The 17,281-nt window shown below is 43.0% G+C and overlaps 5 non-coding genes across 5 annotated transcripts; 3 read left to right on the forward strand and 2 right to left on the reverse strand.

Moving 5' to 3' along the window:
• The first annotated feature begins 8,079 nt into the window (after nt 1-8,079).
• On the forward strand, nt 8,080-8,151 carry trnap-cgg (transfer RNA proline (anticodon CGG)). The gene has a single exon. It is a non-coding gene; the product is annotated as a tRNA-Pro (tRNA).
• A 937-nt stretch (nt 8,152-9,088) lies between these two features.
• LOC116682818 (U5 spliceosomal RNA) lies at nt 9,089-9,201 on the reverse strand. The gene has a single exon (XR_004330489.1). It is a non-coding gene; the product is annotated as a U5 spliceosomal RNA (small nuclear RNA).
• A 3,712-nt stretch (nt 9,202-12,913) lies between these two features.
• trnaa-cgc (transfer RNA alanine (anticodon CGC)) lies at nt 12,914-12,985 on the reverse strand. Its single transcript has one exon. It is a non-coding gene; the product is annotated as a tRNA-Ala (tRNA).
• Nucleotides 12,986-13,086: 101 nt separating this feature from the next.
• trnaq-cug (transfer RNA glutamine (anticodon CUG)) lies at nt 13,087-13,158 on the forward strand. The gene has a single exon. It is a non-coding gene; the product is annotated as a tRNA-Gln (tRNA).
• A 301-nt stretch (nt 13,159-13,459) lies between these two features.
• trnae-uuc (transfer RNA glutamic acid (anticodon UUC)) lies at nt 13,460-13,531 on the forward strand. The gene has a single exon. It is a non-coding gene; the product is annotated as a tRNA-Glu (tRNA).
• Nucleotides 13,532-17,281: the final 3,750 nt, after the last annotated feature.

Here is a 17,281-nt window from a genome sequence, read left to right on the forward strand (position 1 = left end):
CTTTGAACATGGAGTCTAATAATAATAAAAAATGTAATATGTCAGGCTCACAAAGTTTTCTTCATTTTCAATCATGTCAACGTCCATAATAGTACATAAACGTTACCGCTAATGTTACCGCTAACGTTACCACTAACGTTACCGCCATCAAGCAGCAATGATTTGCCAAATCTGTTGAGTCGTCTTGTAGTTGTGGGGAAGTGCAACGTATAGTCCCATCCAATTAGTTTCAAATGAAATTATTAGAAACTAAAGTAACAAGCCAATTTTGTAAAATTTATGGAGTAGAAAGTATTATCATTTGTGTTAAAATGTAAGCAGTAAAAGTAAAAAGTCGGCACACAAATAAATAGTAAAGTAATCTGTCTGAAAAATGTACTTGAGTACAGTAACAAATTATTTGTACTTCGTTACTTCCCATCTCTGGTCTACACCACAGATTACATTGAAGGGGTTTTTCTGCAAGATGTGCACTAATACATATCTCTGGCCACTTTGAAACTGAAGGAGTGTATATTAATGTATGTAACTAACTGGACTTCTTCCCTTTCCCGGAGTCTTGTGCTCTCTCGCCCCCAAAGTCTTGGACTCTCTCGCCCCTCTCCTCTCTCCTCCGATTGCTTCCTGCAGGTGTTTCTGACTCTGGAGCTGTGGAGTCTGGATCTGTGGTTGGAGTCACCAGCTGACTCCATGTTCCTGCTCGACACCCTCTGCTGCAATTCCTTTCTCTCTCTTGCTGTCTCTTCTCTGTCTCTGTCTGTCTTTCTCTTCTCTCTGTCTCTCTCTGTCTTTCTTTCACTTCTCTCTCTCTTTGTGTCTTTCTCTCTCTCTGTCTCTCTCTCTCTTTCGCTGTCTGTCTCTCCTCCGTCTCTGTCTGTCTGTATCTCTCTCACTCTCTCTTTCTCTGTCTGTCTCTTTCTCTCTCTCTGTCTGTCTGTCTGTATCTCTCTCGCTCTCTCTTTCTCTGTCTGTCTCTTTCTCTCTCTCTGTCTTTCTCTGTCTCTATCTGTCTCTTTCTCTATCTCTTCTTATTCTCTTGCCTTCTCTGTCTGTCTTTCTCTCTCTGTCTCTGTCTGTCTTTCTCTCTCTCTCTCTTTCTCTCCCCCCCAACCGGTTGAGGCAGATGCCCCCCCCACCCTGAGCCATGGTTCTGCTCGAGATTTCTGTCTCTTAAAGGAAGTTTTTTCTTGCCTCTGTCGCCTAGTGCTTGCTCTTGGTGGGAATTGTTGGGTTGCTGTAAATAACATCACAGAGTATGGTCTAGACCTGCTCTTTTATGAAAAGCACAGTGAGATAACTGTTGTTGTGGTTTGGCGCTATATATATAAAATTGAATTGAATGGAATGACCTGAACCTCAACTTCTTAGCCTCATAGTTGTTGTTTTTCGTTCCTGGATCTGTCTTTCATTCCTGCTGTCTTCCTATGTTCCTGGATCCTGAGGCAGGTGATCATATCGTCACTGAAAACACATCTTTGAAAAAAGGATCATTCTCAATCGTGTTGTAAAACCTTTGTCTTTCTTGGAGTGTATCCAGTCTAATACTTTCTTAAAAATGCATATCTTTTGCCAAACTGCAGGACTGCTTCAGCCAGACAGACTGGGACTTATTTGAACACCAGGAGCTGGAATCATTCACAGGAACAGTACTGGACTACATTAAGTTCTGCATTGGGAATGTGACTGTGGACAAAACCATCCGGGTCTTCCCTAACCAGAAACCCTGGATGACCAGCCATGTCCGTGCACTCCTCAGGGTCCGCGACGCTGCCTTCAGGTCAGACGGACCGAGCAGCCCTGTGTACAGGTATGCTCGAGCTGACCTGAAAAGTGGAATTAAAAGAGCCAAAGCGGACCACAAGAAGTGCATAGAGTCCCATCTGTCCAGCAATAACACACGGGAGGTGTGGCGGGGCATACATGACATCACCAACTACAGGGGCTGTGATTCATCATCAGGAGACTTCAGTGCGAAGCTGGCAGAGGAGCTGAATTGCTTCTTTGCTCGCTTTGAGTCACCACAACCCGCCCCAGCCCTGCCGACACCTCCACCTGGTTTCTGCACTACCCCATCCCTACCCCCATCCACACCTGGTTCCTGCACCACCCCTCTCACCGTAAAGGAGCACGACGTTGAACGAGTACTCCTAGCAGTGAATCCAAGGAAGGCTGCTGGCCCAGATGGAGTTCCTGGCAAGGTGCTCAGGGCGTGTGCTCACCAGCTCGCCCTCATCTTTGCTAGGATCTTCAACCTCTCCCTGGCCCAGGCAGTCATCCCCCCCTGCCTAAAATCAGCCACTATCATCCCAGTGCCGAAGAAGTCTCCCATCACCAGCCTAAACGATTACCGTCCTGTGGCCCTCACCCCGGTAATCATGAAGTGCTTCGAGAGACTTGTTCTCCAACACATCAAGGACTACCTCCCCCCAGATCTGGACCCCTATCAGTTTGCCTACCGCACAAACAGATCCACAGAGGATGCCATCGCCGTAGCTCTCCACTCTGCACTGAGCCACCTGGAGCAGCAGCAGAGCTACGTCCGGATGCTCTTTGTGGATTACAGCTCCGCCTTTAACACAATCATCCCGGACATTCTCATATCCAAACTAGTCACTCTAGGCCTCCCCCCTCTCACTTGTGCCTGGATAAAGGACTTTCTCACCAATCGGCCGCAGACGGTGAGACTGGGCCCCCACCTCTCCTCCACTCGTATGCTGAGTACTGGCTCCCCACAGGGCTGCGTGCTGAGCCCCCTCCTGTACTGCCTCTACACCCACGACTGCAGTCCGACCCACAACAACAACCTCATCGTCAAGTTTGCTGACGACACCACAGTGGTCGGACTCATCTCAAAGGGAGACGAGGCAGCCTACAGAGAGGAAGTCCTGAACTTGGCAGCTTGGTGTTCGGAGAACAACCTGTCTCTGAACACCAAGAAAACCAAGGAGATCATCGTCGACTTCAGGAAGAAGAGCACCGACCTAGCCCCCCTGTACATCAACGGCGAGTGTGTGGAGAGGGTCCACACCTTCCGGTTTCTTGGTGTCCTCATCTCAGCTGACATCTCCTGGTCAGCCAACATCACAGCGGTCATCAAGAAGGCCCAGCAGCGACTACACTTCCTGAGGGTCCTCAGGAAGTACGACCTGGATTCCAACTTGCTGCTGACCTTCTACCGCTCATCCATCGAGAGCCTGCTGACCTACTGCATCACAGTCTGGTACGGTAGCTGCACCGTGGCAGACAGGGAGAGGCTGCAGAGGGTTGTAAGGTCAGCACAGAAGATCACCGGCTGCCCTCTCCCCTCCCTGACGGACATCTACACCTCCCGCTGCCTCAGCAGAGCAGAGAACATCATAAAGGACAGCTCCCACCCCGGCTCTGATCTGTTTGACCTGTTGCCCTCAGGAAGGCGCTACAGGTGCATCAGAGCACGGACCAACAGACTCAAGAACAGTTTCTTCCCGAAGGCCATAACCACCCTGAACTCACATATGCACTGACTCCACAGCCCCCCCCGGCCCCCGGACTGTCTTCTTCATTCCGTCCAACTGTGCAATATTATTGTTATACTGTTACTGTTATATAATACCTCATAGGACACTGGAATCTGTGCAATTTCATTTCATACAGTGCAATATTTAATACATTAACCTTTCCATTACTGTGCAATATTTATTTACTTAATATTAGTACTTAATCATTTCATTCCATCACTGTGCAATATTATTTATTGAGTGTTAACACTTACCTATGCTTATTCAAGCTGATTTATATATGTATACTTGACAGTCACTACACTTTATATCTTTGACTTTATATTTTTGATATTTTATACTGTTATATTTTATACTGTTATATTCTTATATTTTTTTGTGTCAACACTGCAAAGGGATTGCTTTAATCTCGTTGCACAAGTACCGTGTACTTGTGTATAATGACAATAAAGGCATTCTATTCTATTCTATGGTTAGGCCTCGTATCCACACTACTCTGGCAGATGTAGTAGTGGCGATGTAGCCTTTGTAAATAATTAGCAGCTGGTAGATAAATCTCCCCATCGGGGAATCAAACCCCAGTCTTCCGTGTGACAGGCCGAGGCGGTCATCCGAAGTTTCAGTAGTATAGTGGTTATTGCTTTGGAACAAGTTGCACTATTTGAAATATGCCTTTGAGATACAAGAACTTCACTTGGGACAGCAACTGACTCCCAACTTGATGGGAGCAATCTTGCGCTTTCATACTAGGAAGGGCTGACTTTCATCCCGACTGCTTCACACTGGACTTTAATCTGCCCCAGTGGGCGCTATAGATTACTGCCTGATGAAGCCAACACAACCACATCATCTGCAAAGAGCATTAAAGGAACTCTAAGGTGCCCAGACTTGACACTCTCGCACCTCCTGCTGCGCCTTGAGACGTGTTGTTCATGTCCAGGAGTTGTGCTCTTTCCATCGCTTGATGTGAATATTCCCATTTAGGGTCAGGAGTTCTCCTCCCATGCTGAACACAGCCTGAGCCAAGGCCACTTTCCCCTCATGTATAGTCCAACGCGTTTGCTGGGACTTCCTCGAGGCCTAAGCTGGTAGAAAAATCTCCCCGTTGGGGAATCAAACCCCAATCTTCCGCGTGACAGGCGGAGATACTGTCCATAAGCCAGCAAATCAATCAATAAAGCTGCCTCCACAAGGATCCACAGACACAGGCAGCGCACTACGATTGGCACTTTGCCCGTGTCTGGTGACTACTAACCAATTGAAAATTTTATGCACGTTTGTGTAAACGTGTATCATATTCCTTTTCAGGTTGTTGTGGCCGAGTGGTTAAGGCGATGGACTAGAAATCTATTGGGGTCTCCCCGCGCAGGTTCAAATCCTGCCGACAACTAGAGGCATTCTTTAACCAATGACATACCACAGTATACCAAATTGCAGACATACCTTCACGAACATTATTGTGTTATCTCATAGGTAATAGAAACCACCACTCTCCACCAATGTGTAAGCATTTATTTTCAGTTTGTGTTACAAGGTTTGCAGTGAACGTTGTATTGTCCAGCAGAAAGGCAACAGGTGTGTTATTTTTTGACTATGATTTATACCAGCAGTGCAATCATTTTGCCCAGGTTTGATTTCCAGCCACCGCAGTTGCATTTACAGGTTTTGAAGCCATACACAACATTCACATTACATGTTTTACCCAGACTTCTTCTTTTATTCAGTGATATTTCAATTTCCTTGTGGGAGTCATCCCAAAAGGATTAAAAAGATAAGTCTAAGTCTATCTCAGAAAAAAGTAAAAAAAATCTGAAAATCTTCAGGGGATGTAGCTCAGTGGTAGAGCTCATGCTTTCCATGTATGAAGACCTGGTATCTCCAGCAGGTATTATGGTAGAGTCTTTAAAAGAGCTGCAGAAGATATTACCTCCTGTGGTAATCTGACTGGTAGGGTTATAGAACGTAGTGGTAGACTAAGACCTCCTGGGACACAAACTAAGCATTATGCTCTCTCTTTTATATCTCAGACTATCAGACAGCACAACAAGCACTTTACAGTCTCTATTGTACTGTAGTTATGTACTTGTACTGTTGTGCAGATTATGCAATGAGCATTGCAGAGATTTCACTTCAGACACTTGCAGCAAGGGATGTATGTTAAACATCAACAAACAGGAAATAGACTTAATTTGAAACAAAGCATAGTAATTAGCAGAGGATGGTTTTGATACATCGACCTCTGGGTTATGGTCCCAGCACGCTTCCGCTGCGCCACTCTGCTCTGCTGTTTATACCTTCAGGTTAGGGAACCTGTGGCAACCAAGGTTCCAACAGTTTACGGGTTGCAAAGTTAAACCTTTGGTAGACCTTGCAACTATCTTTTATGTGAGCTTCCTGATTACTCACACATTGATTATTCACATTTGCCCTTGCCAATTTTCATGGGCCATGGACAGCGACTGAGACGACAGGACTCTCCCTGACTGAAAAATGGCTAGAATCTCTTTTCTGGGTGGGATACTTGTCAATTTATCTACGAGTTTATGTGAATGTTTTTGTTTCCCTCCAGGAAATCCTGTATTAGCTTCTTTCGATAGCTCAGTTGGTAGAGCAGAGGACTGTAGAGGCATAAATCTGGAATCCTCAGGTCGCTGGTTCGAAGGCGCACTCTTTTTCAGAGTTTCCCTTCGGGGATCTATAAAGCATTTCTGATTCTGATGTAGAGATGGACAGACGACCCAAAAGCATAATACTTCTTGCCAAGACAGAACAAGAAACAAAAAGAAGATGTGAAGGAGATAGAGTTAAAGAACCTTTTTTCAGGACACCCAAATTTTGTCGCTCAGGCATTCTATGCATCCAGGGCCAAATGTTTTACCATTTCATCCACTACGGGCCCCTAAGGAAACGTGTGATTGTGAACTCTTGGTACCCATAGCAACGACAGGTGACAACGAGTGGAAGTACTTCTCTCTTTTCGTATAATCGCCACTATACGGCCCAGTTTAATCTCTGTAAACTTCCAAAATCCTGCAAACAGCTGCGATGACTGTTAATCTTTGTGGATTTTAAAATCTATCTGTCAACCCCCAAAACCCCAAAAAATTATAATATATTAAATTAAACATGATATAGTAGGTTCTCAGTCATCCATGTCATAGTTACCAAGGGAAGGTTTCTCAACTGTCAACCCAAATATATGGAGACATGGAGACATGGAAGAAAGTCACCAGGGTGGCATTGTGCTTGACAATGGCAATACATTGCTACAGGCTAAATCCTATGGTGGGAATCAAGATCCACCAATGTTTCTGTCCACAATGTCCACCTGAATCCAGAAATGTCCCTGCCAGATGGGATATAAACTGAAAATTGGGTCAACAATTTGCAATTATCTTTAAAGTTATGATATATAACTTCTCTAACAAAGGTTTGGACACAGTGACCACTTACTTCATTTTGTAGTTCAGGAGATTGTTTTTTCCACAGGTGGCAGTTTTAGAAGCCTGGGCAGCTCAGTCGGTAGAGCATCAGACTTTTAATCTGAGGGTCCAGGGTTCAAGTCCCTGTTCAGGTGTGAAGTTGCACATTTGGCTAGATGAGTTGTCCATTTGGCTTGTCTGAATGCTTCAAAAAACTTCCCAATTTCTTGTGTTCCATCCATAAGTCTTTAAAAAGAATTGTGGCTGTTTTTCAAGCAGGTTTGTATCATTACGATGTTGCTGGTAATTTTAAATGACAATAGGCAACCTACATCCATCTTGCTAGCACACAAATCTCTGTACTCATCTCCCTGCTTGGATAGAAGGTCATCTGGTGGATTTTTCCTGTCACGAGGGCTAAGTGTTGTGGTCTGCTGCATTCCCCAACCTGTGTCGTGTCTTCCCTTTCTTCTGTGTGTCTTGTCTGTCTTGCCGTGAGGGCGTTCCAGGGGATCTAGAGGCGTGGCTTTCCATCTACATTCCGTCATCCACTCAGCTGTTCTTCATCACTCATCACCCACTGCAATACATAAACCCGGGCTGACCGCCTCTTCAGCGCCAGATCATTACATGCACTACTGTGGTAACTTGGCTCCTAGTCATTTGCGCTCGTGTTGTTGTTTCTTGTTGTATTCTAGTAATAACTTTCTTTTTGGTTCTTATTTTATTTTTTCTAATTCTACACCAGGTATGTGTGATTGTGTGTGTGTGTGGGTGTGTGTATGTGTGTGAGTAAGAGAGAGACAGAGAGAGAGAGAAAGAGAGAAAGAGAGAGAGGGGGCAGGGGGCTGGGGGGGCAGCTGACTGTCAAAAAAAAAAAAATCTCCGATGGCAGAGACGCAACGGGAGTTGCATTTAAACCAAGCAGCATGTCTGAAACCCACGTTCACCAGAAATGTACTGGTTACTAAGTATGTAAGTACTACAAACCGAAGTTAAAAACAAACCTGAAGCTGAAGAAACTGATAGTCAGAAAGCTCAATCTGGCAGTGGAGCCATAAAAACACTACATGCCAAACAAACTACTTAACAATTGCCTTTCGAGTCACTGACTGATCAAATTGACCTGATAGAAAATTTCGATTTTAATGTTTTTACGTGACTCGTTGGTCTAGCGGTATGATTCTCGCTTCGGGTGCGAGAGGTCCCGGGTTCAGCTCCCGGACGAGCCCTAAAGGCAGTATCTGTTACTTTCGTAATCTGAAATTTAAAATCAAGTTTAATGTTAAATTAACCCAGATTAGGAACAATTAAAAATTGTAGTAGAGCATGCTGGCAATTTTTCATGTCCTGCTTCAACTGCACGCAACAGAAAAAACTCGGAAAAAATAAGAGGAACAGGACATGGCTCTCCTTTTTCATACATCGCGTCTCTGCCTGTCAGAGATTTTTATTTTTATTTTCTAATTTATTCAATCTATTTGATCCATAGAACACAGTCTCCCCCGCCTCTGATCAACCCATATCAATTGCATGCTTAAAATAACATACAGGTTAAAGCCCCGCCCATTTCAAGACGACCCGACACACTTCCGGATTAATTGCTGTCCACTTCCGGGTTAGGCCCCGCCCAGTCCGAGCACAGAAACAGATACAGATACAGATACAGATAATGCTGTACTCGCTCATCCCTACCAGGTACTTTAAGATCAGAGGGTAAGGTCTTCAATCTTCTGAGGTATGAATCCATCCAGAACCGTGCCATAGCTGCATTCTTAGGATTTCTGGATGGGGCCATGGCTGCTGTTATGTGTATAGCTGTAAATCTGCTCCCTAAAAACAATAACAGGTCCGACACTCCTTACCCTCCTTTCTCCTTTGGCTTCTTCATCACTCTTCTTTGCACTTGTTCCCACTTGGACCTCCACAGGAAATAAAAGATGGCTCATTCCAGGTCCAAAATCTCTTTTCTGGGTGGGATAAAAACAGAAGATTAAAACCGTTGCTTCTAGTGTTAGTCCTCTAAGTCTCCAGTAGCCTAGTCCCTGCCCAACTTTCCCTAACGTGTCTGGCCAATTTGTTTTCTCATCCCCCTGCCAATTGAATTTTACCCCAAGTATTTTTTGGTCGGTCCGGGTCACAGTCAGGGGGAGTCCTGTCGGCCAGGCACGGCCAAACAGCAAAGCCCACCAAAAATAGTTTCAACGCATCGTTGTTCCCCTCCAAGGAAGTCTTTAGTAAAAGGCGAAAGACTTGTGTGTTATGAAGAGAAACCAGAGTGAGTACAGCCGTCTGCTCGAGAGCAGCAGAAAACCCTAGTCGACCCAGTCCAAACCATCGCGGTAAGCCTCACTGGGTGTCCAAACTAAAATGATAAGAGGCCACTTGGTAGACTCCTTACTGATGTTTATATCTGTACTCACAATGCCCTTTTTTAAAACGCCAGCCAATCACAAGTGTTACATGTGAATAATCAATGTGTGAGTAATCAGGAAGCTCACATAAAAGATAGTGGCAAGGTCTACAAAATGTTTAACTTTACAACCTGTAAGCTGTTGGAACCTTGGTTGCCACCTTCCATCAAAATGTGAATGACAGATTTTCTAAAGCCTGGTTAGATGCTGCAGAGCAGCGGAAGCGTGCTGGGCCCATAACCCAGAGGTCGATGGATCGAAACCATCCTCTACTAATTCATATACTTTGTATCATCAGTAAGGCTATTTCCAGTCTGTTGATGTTTAACAAAGCATCTGTTGCTGCTAGTGTCTGAAGTGAAGTCTCTACAATGCTCATACCTGCTGCAACACTCATAAAAACTGGAGCATAATACAAGAAACAAAAACATAACAGTACAAGCACATAAATACAGTAAAATAGAAACTGTAAAACATGTACTGTTAAAGTGATTGTTGTGCTGATATAAATCATAGTCAAAAACTGACACACCTGTTGCATTTCTGCTGGACAACACAACGTTCACTGCAAATCTTGTAACACATTGGATGAAAAAGGTTGCTTCCAGAACTTGAGATAACACAATATTGTTCATGAAGGCACAACTGTGATGTGTCATGGGTTTGCTACCACTTTTAAAGAATGCTTTTTGTTATCAGCAGGGTTCAAACCTGCTCAGGGAGACCCCAATGGATCTCAAGTCCATCACCTTAACCACTTGGTCACAACAATCTGAATAGCTGTGCCATATCTGTTTGCACAAATGTTCATAAACTTTTCAATTGGTTAGTAGTAGTTAACAGGCAAAGTGCTGCCTGTGTCTGTGGATCCTCGTGGAAGCAGCTTGATTGATTGATATGCTCCCTTATTTGTACCATAACAGAGATCTAATATTTTATCAAATCGGGTTGGGCGAGTAACCTTTCTGGCAAATCTTCACAAATAAAGCAAGTAACCACACAATGAAAACTACTGTGATGGCTGGGAATCTAACCCAGGTCAACTGCTTGGAAGGCAGCTATGCTCACCACTATACTACCATCACTGGACAGCGCAATGTTCACTGAAAATCTTGTAACACATCTGGGCATTGACACTCAAAATGTGCTCTATCACTGAGCTACAGCCCGTGAAGATTTTCTGATTTTTTTGAATTTTGTGAGATCACGGAATTAGAGAAGAAACCTGGGTGGAATATGTAATGTTAATGTTGTGTATGGCTTCAAAAGCTGGTAGTGGCTGAAAATCAAACCTGTGCAAAATGCTTGCACTGCTATTGTATAAATCAAAGTTAAAAAGTAATATCACTTTTCTGAATAAGAGCTCTTCTAGCTGCCAAGCAAACACAAGTAATACTTTGAAAGGTTCCGTGGTGTAATGGTTAGCACTCTGGGCTCTGAATCCAGCGATCTGAGTTCAAATCTCAGTGGAACCTGTTTTTAAGCCACAGAACAGGTGAAAAAGATCAACCTTTCAACTTTCCACATCTAGTTTAAAGTGAGCTTACAGGTTCAAAATGGAGCTGAACACGGAGGAGGATTCCGCGGCGGTGAGAGCACCAAATCCTAGCCACTAGACCATCAGGGAGTCACGTCTATCAACTTTATCTTTGGAGATGTGAGTTTCCTTTTCACTTACTGGAATGACTCATTGTTTTAGGCGAGGAATGGCGCCTGGCTAGAGCTTCAGAAGGCAGGACATGACAGATTACACATCTGTCACATAGTCAGTTTGTAGTCTTAAATACCAAGTCTCTTGCTGTTCCTTGACTAGTTGGCCCCCCCTGCTCTGCATCGCTCCAGGTAAGTAGAAAGCAATCTGTTATGCACCTTTGCATTGCACTAAAATGTCCACATTTGGACCTGAATCCAACAATAACATTACTTGACACTCACATACATTGGTTTTCAGGTAAAAAATGTTGGTCAGGGGTTTAGTTACTGCTTGAAAAAAGTGTTTATGACCCATCAATGATGACAAAAGGATACATCCTGTCAGACCCGGCTGGCAGAATAACCCAAACGCAGACAAGGAGAAGTTCAATGAGAGTTTATTGATACTAATCCGTGCACCAGATGACCAACCAAGGTGAAACAGAGGGAAATGCTGTGACAGCAGGTGAGTGAAGACAATCCGGGGGTGAAGAGTGTTGATGGTCCGTAGCAGGATAACTGGAGGTGAAGACAGAGAGACAGACGTTACAAAACACGATGACAGACACGGAGCAAAACGACGACAGGCAAAAGTCAGATGAGGCGCCAAAACACATACTGAGAAGACTATCGATCCGACAGGGACTGGATGTCAGGTCATGGTATAAGAGCTGGTGGTGATGATGATGAGACACAGGTGGGTGCTGGTGATTAGGCTGAGCAGGAACAGGTGATGGTGATTAGGCTGAGCAGGAACAGGTGATGAGTGAAGTAGGCCACACCTCCCCAGGTTAAATGGTAACAGGAACCATGATGCACAGACTGAGACAACAAACATACAGACAGACAACAGGATCAGAGCGGGGGATGCCTGACACATCCGCTGTCGGGGGTTTGATTCAAAGGAAATGGTACTCTTTAAAAGTGTTGGGGTTCTAGCGTTCGGATCATCACTATCAACAACTAACCTGAAAAGAACAGGAAAATTATGAGACTGGCAACAAGTAGTGTGTTTCCTTCTCTCGCTTCTGCCAGACTAAAGACGAGAGGCTAAAACCGCACTGTGCCGTCTCACTGGGAGGCGCGGCCCCCTTGTGGTGAACTTTGGCATAGAACTTACTAAATAAATTTACACCAAATGCAAGAACTAAGGCTCTTATAAAACAATATACATCACATACTTACTATTCAAAACATCCAAAATGAAACCACATAATGTGACCACACATTGCTGGGCGTCACACACTGCTATGGTATAAATCATAGTCAAAAAGTAACACACCTGTTGCCTTTCTGCTGCTTTCTGCTCTGTTGATAAACTTTTTAATTGGTTAGTAGTAGTTACCAGACACGGGCAAAGTGCAAATCATATTGCACTGCCTGTGTCTGTGGATCCTCGTGGAGGCAGCTTGATAGATTGATATGCTCCCTTATTTGTCACTTTTTCAGAGATCTAATATTTTATCAAATTGGGTTGGGCGAGTAACCTTTCTGGTTACTTCTTCACAAATAACCACACAATGAAAACTACTGCGATGGCTGGGAATCAACCCCAGGTCAACTGCTTGAAAGGAAGCTATGCTCACCACTATACCACCATCACTGGACAATGCAATGTTGACTGCAAATCTTGCAACACATCTGGTCATTGAGACTGATTTTTGCATTAAGTACCATAAACACAAGGAGGTCACTACAACCCACAACACTGTGCTATACAAAAATGCTCAAATCCTTCTCACTTGTTGAGTAAAGGAAGACATGGGTAAAGTGCAGAGTTGGTAGACACTTGTTAAGTTAAACATCCACTTTATTGTTTTGTAATTCCTGCTGCATTATTTCCATTTTCAGAATAAGAGATCTTCTATAGTCAGGACAACAACACTAATAGAGATGCCGGGGACTGAACCCGGGGCCTCATACATGCGAAGCATGCGCTCTACCACTGAGCTACATCCCCTGAATGATCGTTGATCTGTTGTGAGATTTGTGTGGCTTCAATATCACACATGTGGATATTATGAAAGAACCTGTCAAGCAAACACTAGCAACACTTTTAAAGGTTCCATGGTGTAATGGTTAGCACTTTGGACTCTGAATCCAGCGATCTGAGTTCAAATCTCAGTGGAACCTTTTTTAAAGCCAAAGCACAGGTGAAAAAGATCAATCTTTCAACTTTCCACATCTAGTTTAAAATGAGCTTACAGGTTCAAATTGGAGCTGAACACGGAGGAGGATTCCTCCCTAACGGCCGCTCTGCTCTGCTCCGTGCCCCCGCTGTCCGGTAATAGTTAAAGCAGATAAAAACCTAGAGAACACTCAAAAGCTTCAAGATAAAACTTACTTAAGAAGCTTCTTCACGTTCAAGAGAAGGCCTGTTTCCAGCCAGACTATGAATTGATTCATGAAATCCCTGTTATTAACATGTGGTCAGTCCCATATGGTCTAGCGGTTAGGATTCCTGGTTTTCACCCAGGTGGCCCGGGTTCAACTCCCGGTATGGGAATTGGTATCTAGCCGATGAAGGTCTGCAGCAAAATCAGTAACATCTGTGTCATTGGTCCTGTATTAAATGAGAGCTTCCTGGCATATCTATGGATGTATTCATAAAATCACTGTTGTTATTATTCAACGTGTCAGTCCCATATGGTCTAGCAGTCTGGATTCTGCCTAAATAACCTTTACACACATTCTTAAGGAGTCCTCTGGAGACTACAATCAGTAGATCTGAGAAAGCTTTCAGTTAGTTTGATTTTACATTCATTTGGCCTAAGTGGTGTCCAAAAGGTCTTGGTTTCTGCTCTTAAAGACTTCTAATAGTAAGGAAAACCCTGGTTTTCACCCAGGTGGCCCTGGTTCAACTCCCGGTATGGGAATTGGTATTTAGCTGGTGAAAGTCTGCAGAAAGAGCTTTACGATCTCTGACATTGGTCCTGTATTAAATCAGATCTGTAGTTACGTACGTAAAAAGGCAAAAAAGTGGAAGATTAACTCAAGAAGTGTTTAATAAAGATGAGCAAGTACAGCTGTATCTGTATCTGTTAACCATATGAATTATTACAGTATTGATCACAAACTTCCAAGATGCCGTCTCTGTCTGTTGGTTGTGTGGGTTTTGACAACAGTGTCATATGCATTTATATATTTATCTATTTTATAGTTATTTTATGTTCACTTTGGTAGTGCAAAGGCAGATGTTCTTATCTGTGTAGTACTTAGGTCTGTTTGTAATCTGTATACACATGTTTCATTTATACATACATATACACCCTGTCTACATGGTGTGTTGCATATCTGTTTCAGTTATCACTGTTTTGAATGTCATTGATGTTCACAAAAACATTTTGTAAACAAAAATCTGTCTTTAATGCTGATAAATTGAACATAACAGGCAAAAACATTACATAAAATTATGTTACAGAACCATTATCAACTATTAGAACCATAACTAACATGTCACACACATAAAAAGGCACTCATGTGTGTACAACTAAAAAAAATACACACAAGACCACAAACAAACAAATTAACTACAGCTGTTCTGATATTCCAGACCAGTCTGAATCCTGTTGGCCAGTAACCCCCCCCTCACATATCATCAGTGTCCCATATCAAAACCAACAACAATATACAAGTGCATGAACAAGAATTAATTACAAATTATCACAATAACACAGTACCAATACAATAATGAATGGGTACAACATGAACACATGATTTAAGAAACTTCTGCTCGCTGTCAGCCCCAAAGTGGATCAGCTGTTGATTCCTCCTGTTTCTAGTAAGCTTGTGTCCTCCCTTGATTTTGTAATTCACTGTCTATGGTTCCAAGGGCCATACACCCCTTACCGCTTGTTCAAAAAGAGTATTGGGACAGCACTAGGTTTTGCGTGAACCCGCAAAACCAAGGGGAAGGGGTAAGATAGAGAAATGAGATTCAGCCCAAGACCTCCTGGAACACAAACTAAGTGGTATGCCCCCTTTTTAATACCTCAGAGTATCAGACAACACAACAAGCACTTTAAATGTACATGATTTACAGTTTCTACTTTACTATTTATCTATTTACAGTATTGTACTGTAGTATATTTATTGTTTTGTGTTTATGCTGCAGTTTTTATGGGTGTTAGATCAGGTTTGAGTGCTGTAATTTCTGTTTTTATGGATGAAATAACCTAACATACCATTATGGACAACCAATGCATCTCTCAGCATTTATTTTCAGTTTGTGTTACAAGATTTGCAGTGATCGTTGTATTGTCCAGCAGAAAGGCAACAGTAGTGTGTTACTTTCAACTATAATTTATACCATAGGTTTTGAAGCCATATACAACATTCCCATTACATGTTTTACCACAGTTTTTTCCACAGGTGGCAGTTTTAGAAGCCTGGGCAGCTCAGTCGGTAGAGCATCAGACTTTTAATCTGAGGGTCCAGGGTTCAAGTCCCTGTTCAGGTGTAAAGTTGCACATTCTGCTGCATGCCTGAACACTTCAGACACTGTCATATCATGTGTGTTCCATGCACAATTCTTTAAAAAGAATTGTGGCTGTTTTTCAAGCAGGTTATGTATCATAACAATGTTGCTGGTAAGTCTAAATGAACAATGAGCAACCTACATCCATCTTGCTAGCACCCAAATCTCTGTACTCATCTCCCTGCTTGGAAAGTATGTCCAAGGACATACCACATATGTTCTGTAACCCTTTTCATTGGTTTGCTACCACTCTTAAATAATTCCTCCCATTGTATCAATCTCAGAAATAACCAAAGACTGACAAATTCCATTCATGTGCTAGTGTTCAACCACCTGAAAGTCACTGTATTTTCAGCATCAGTAGTGTTTTTTTTGTTTTTAAAACACCTGCCCCGTGTGAGGGTTGAACTCACGACCTTCAGATTATGAGACTGACGCACTGCCTACTGCACCAACGATGCTATGAAAGCTGTTGCAATGGTTGGGAAAATTTCAGAAATAGTAACAATTTGGTCTTTAATCTCAATAAAAACAATGTTTTCAGAAACCTATGTACTCACTTAAAGGCTAAGATTGACCCTAGATGCTTTGTCATGACCCCATGAAAAGGCCAGGACAAAAGACCGTGTGCAAAGGTTGAAGGAAACGCGAGAATATGACCACAACAAAAGAAATGATAATTCAATGATGGTGGTAGTCAGTTTAGTCAGAGGTGAATGTGTATGCATGGTTGAGTGTGAGGAATGGTGTCAGCGGTTTATGCTGGACAGTGTAAAACTAACAAAGATGAGCGGGAGAGGTGCTGGACTGAGAGACCTCTAGGGCAATCACAGATGCACAACCAATAATAAAACACTACTGAGTGAATGTGTTCAGAAAATGAAGAACATTGTTCAGAAAGCTTAATGAAGTTTCATTTGACCATAACTAATAACCACCTGAACCTGGTAAAAGGTATGAGGTACTCCTGCATAGCTAGCCAGTGATTTACCTACTGTAGATGGTTAATTTTCTAAACTGTCCGCCTACAGTGCCAACGAGAGCTCTTCTCTAATATTACCGGGTACGCAATAGCTATTCAACTTTAGAAGGTATTGTTGATCTCAGGAACAACGATAGACGACACCATCTTATCACAACGTCCATGCTTGTGACTTTGTTATGCAAATACTTTGGAAGTCTACTTATTAGGAGTATGCGTTCCCCTTTTTTCCCTATTGATTATTAAACACCTGCCTGAGATTTTTGATCTCAGAAGTAACCATAGAATCCAGGAGCCATTCCTCACCTAAAACAATTTGAGTTGTTCCAGTAAGTGAAAAGGAAACTCACATCTACAAAGATAAATATGATAGCTGTGACTCCCTGATGGTCTAGTGGCTAGGATTCGTTGCTCTCACCGCCGCGGCCTGGGTTCAATTCCCGGTCAGGGAATTTTCTGGATTTGACACACTATAAAATAATCTGTAATTTTACATACACCAAAAAATAAACTGTGAATTTAAGGGACATCTAGCACGTGTGAAACCACCTGTGGGAGTGGAACATGGATGTGTAGAGATGGGCTTTCAAAACAATGCACCTTTTGACATTTTGACATGTCACAGTAGGAAACGCAAGGGTATGAATAAAGATAAAATTATGGCAGTAGACATAAGGCATTACAAAGTCAAGAAATTACAGTGAGGAAAATAAGTAATTGAACACCCTGCTTTTTTGCAAGTTCTCCCAGTTAGAAATCATGGAGGGTCTGAAATTGTCATCGTAGGTGCTTGACCA

This window comes from Etheostoma spectabile, unplaced genomic scaffold (assembly GCF_008692095.1).
Source record: "Etheostoma spectabile isolate EspeVRDwgs_2016 unplaced genomic scaffold, UIUC_Espe_1.0 scaffold00018856, whole genome shotgun sequence".
Lineage (NCBI taxonomy): Eukaryota > Metazoa > Chordata > Actinopteri > Perciformes > Percidae > Etheostoma > Etheostoma spectabile.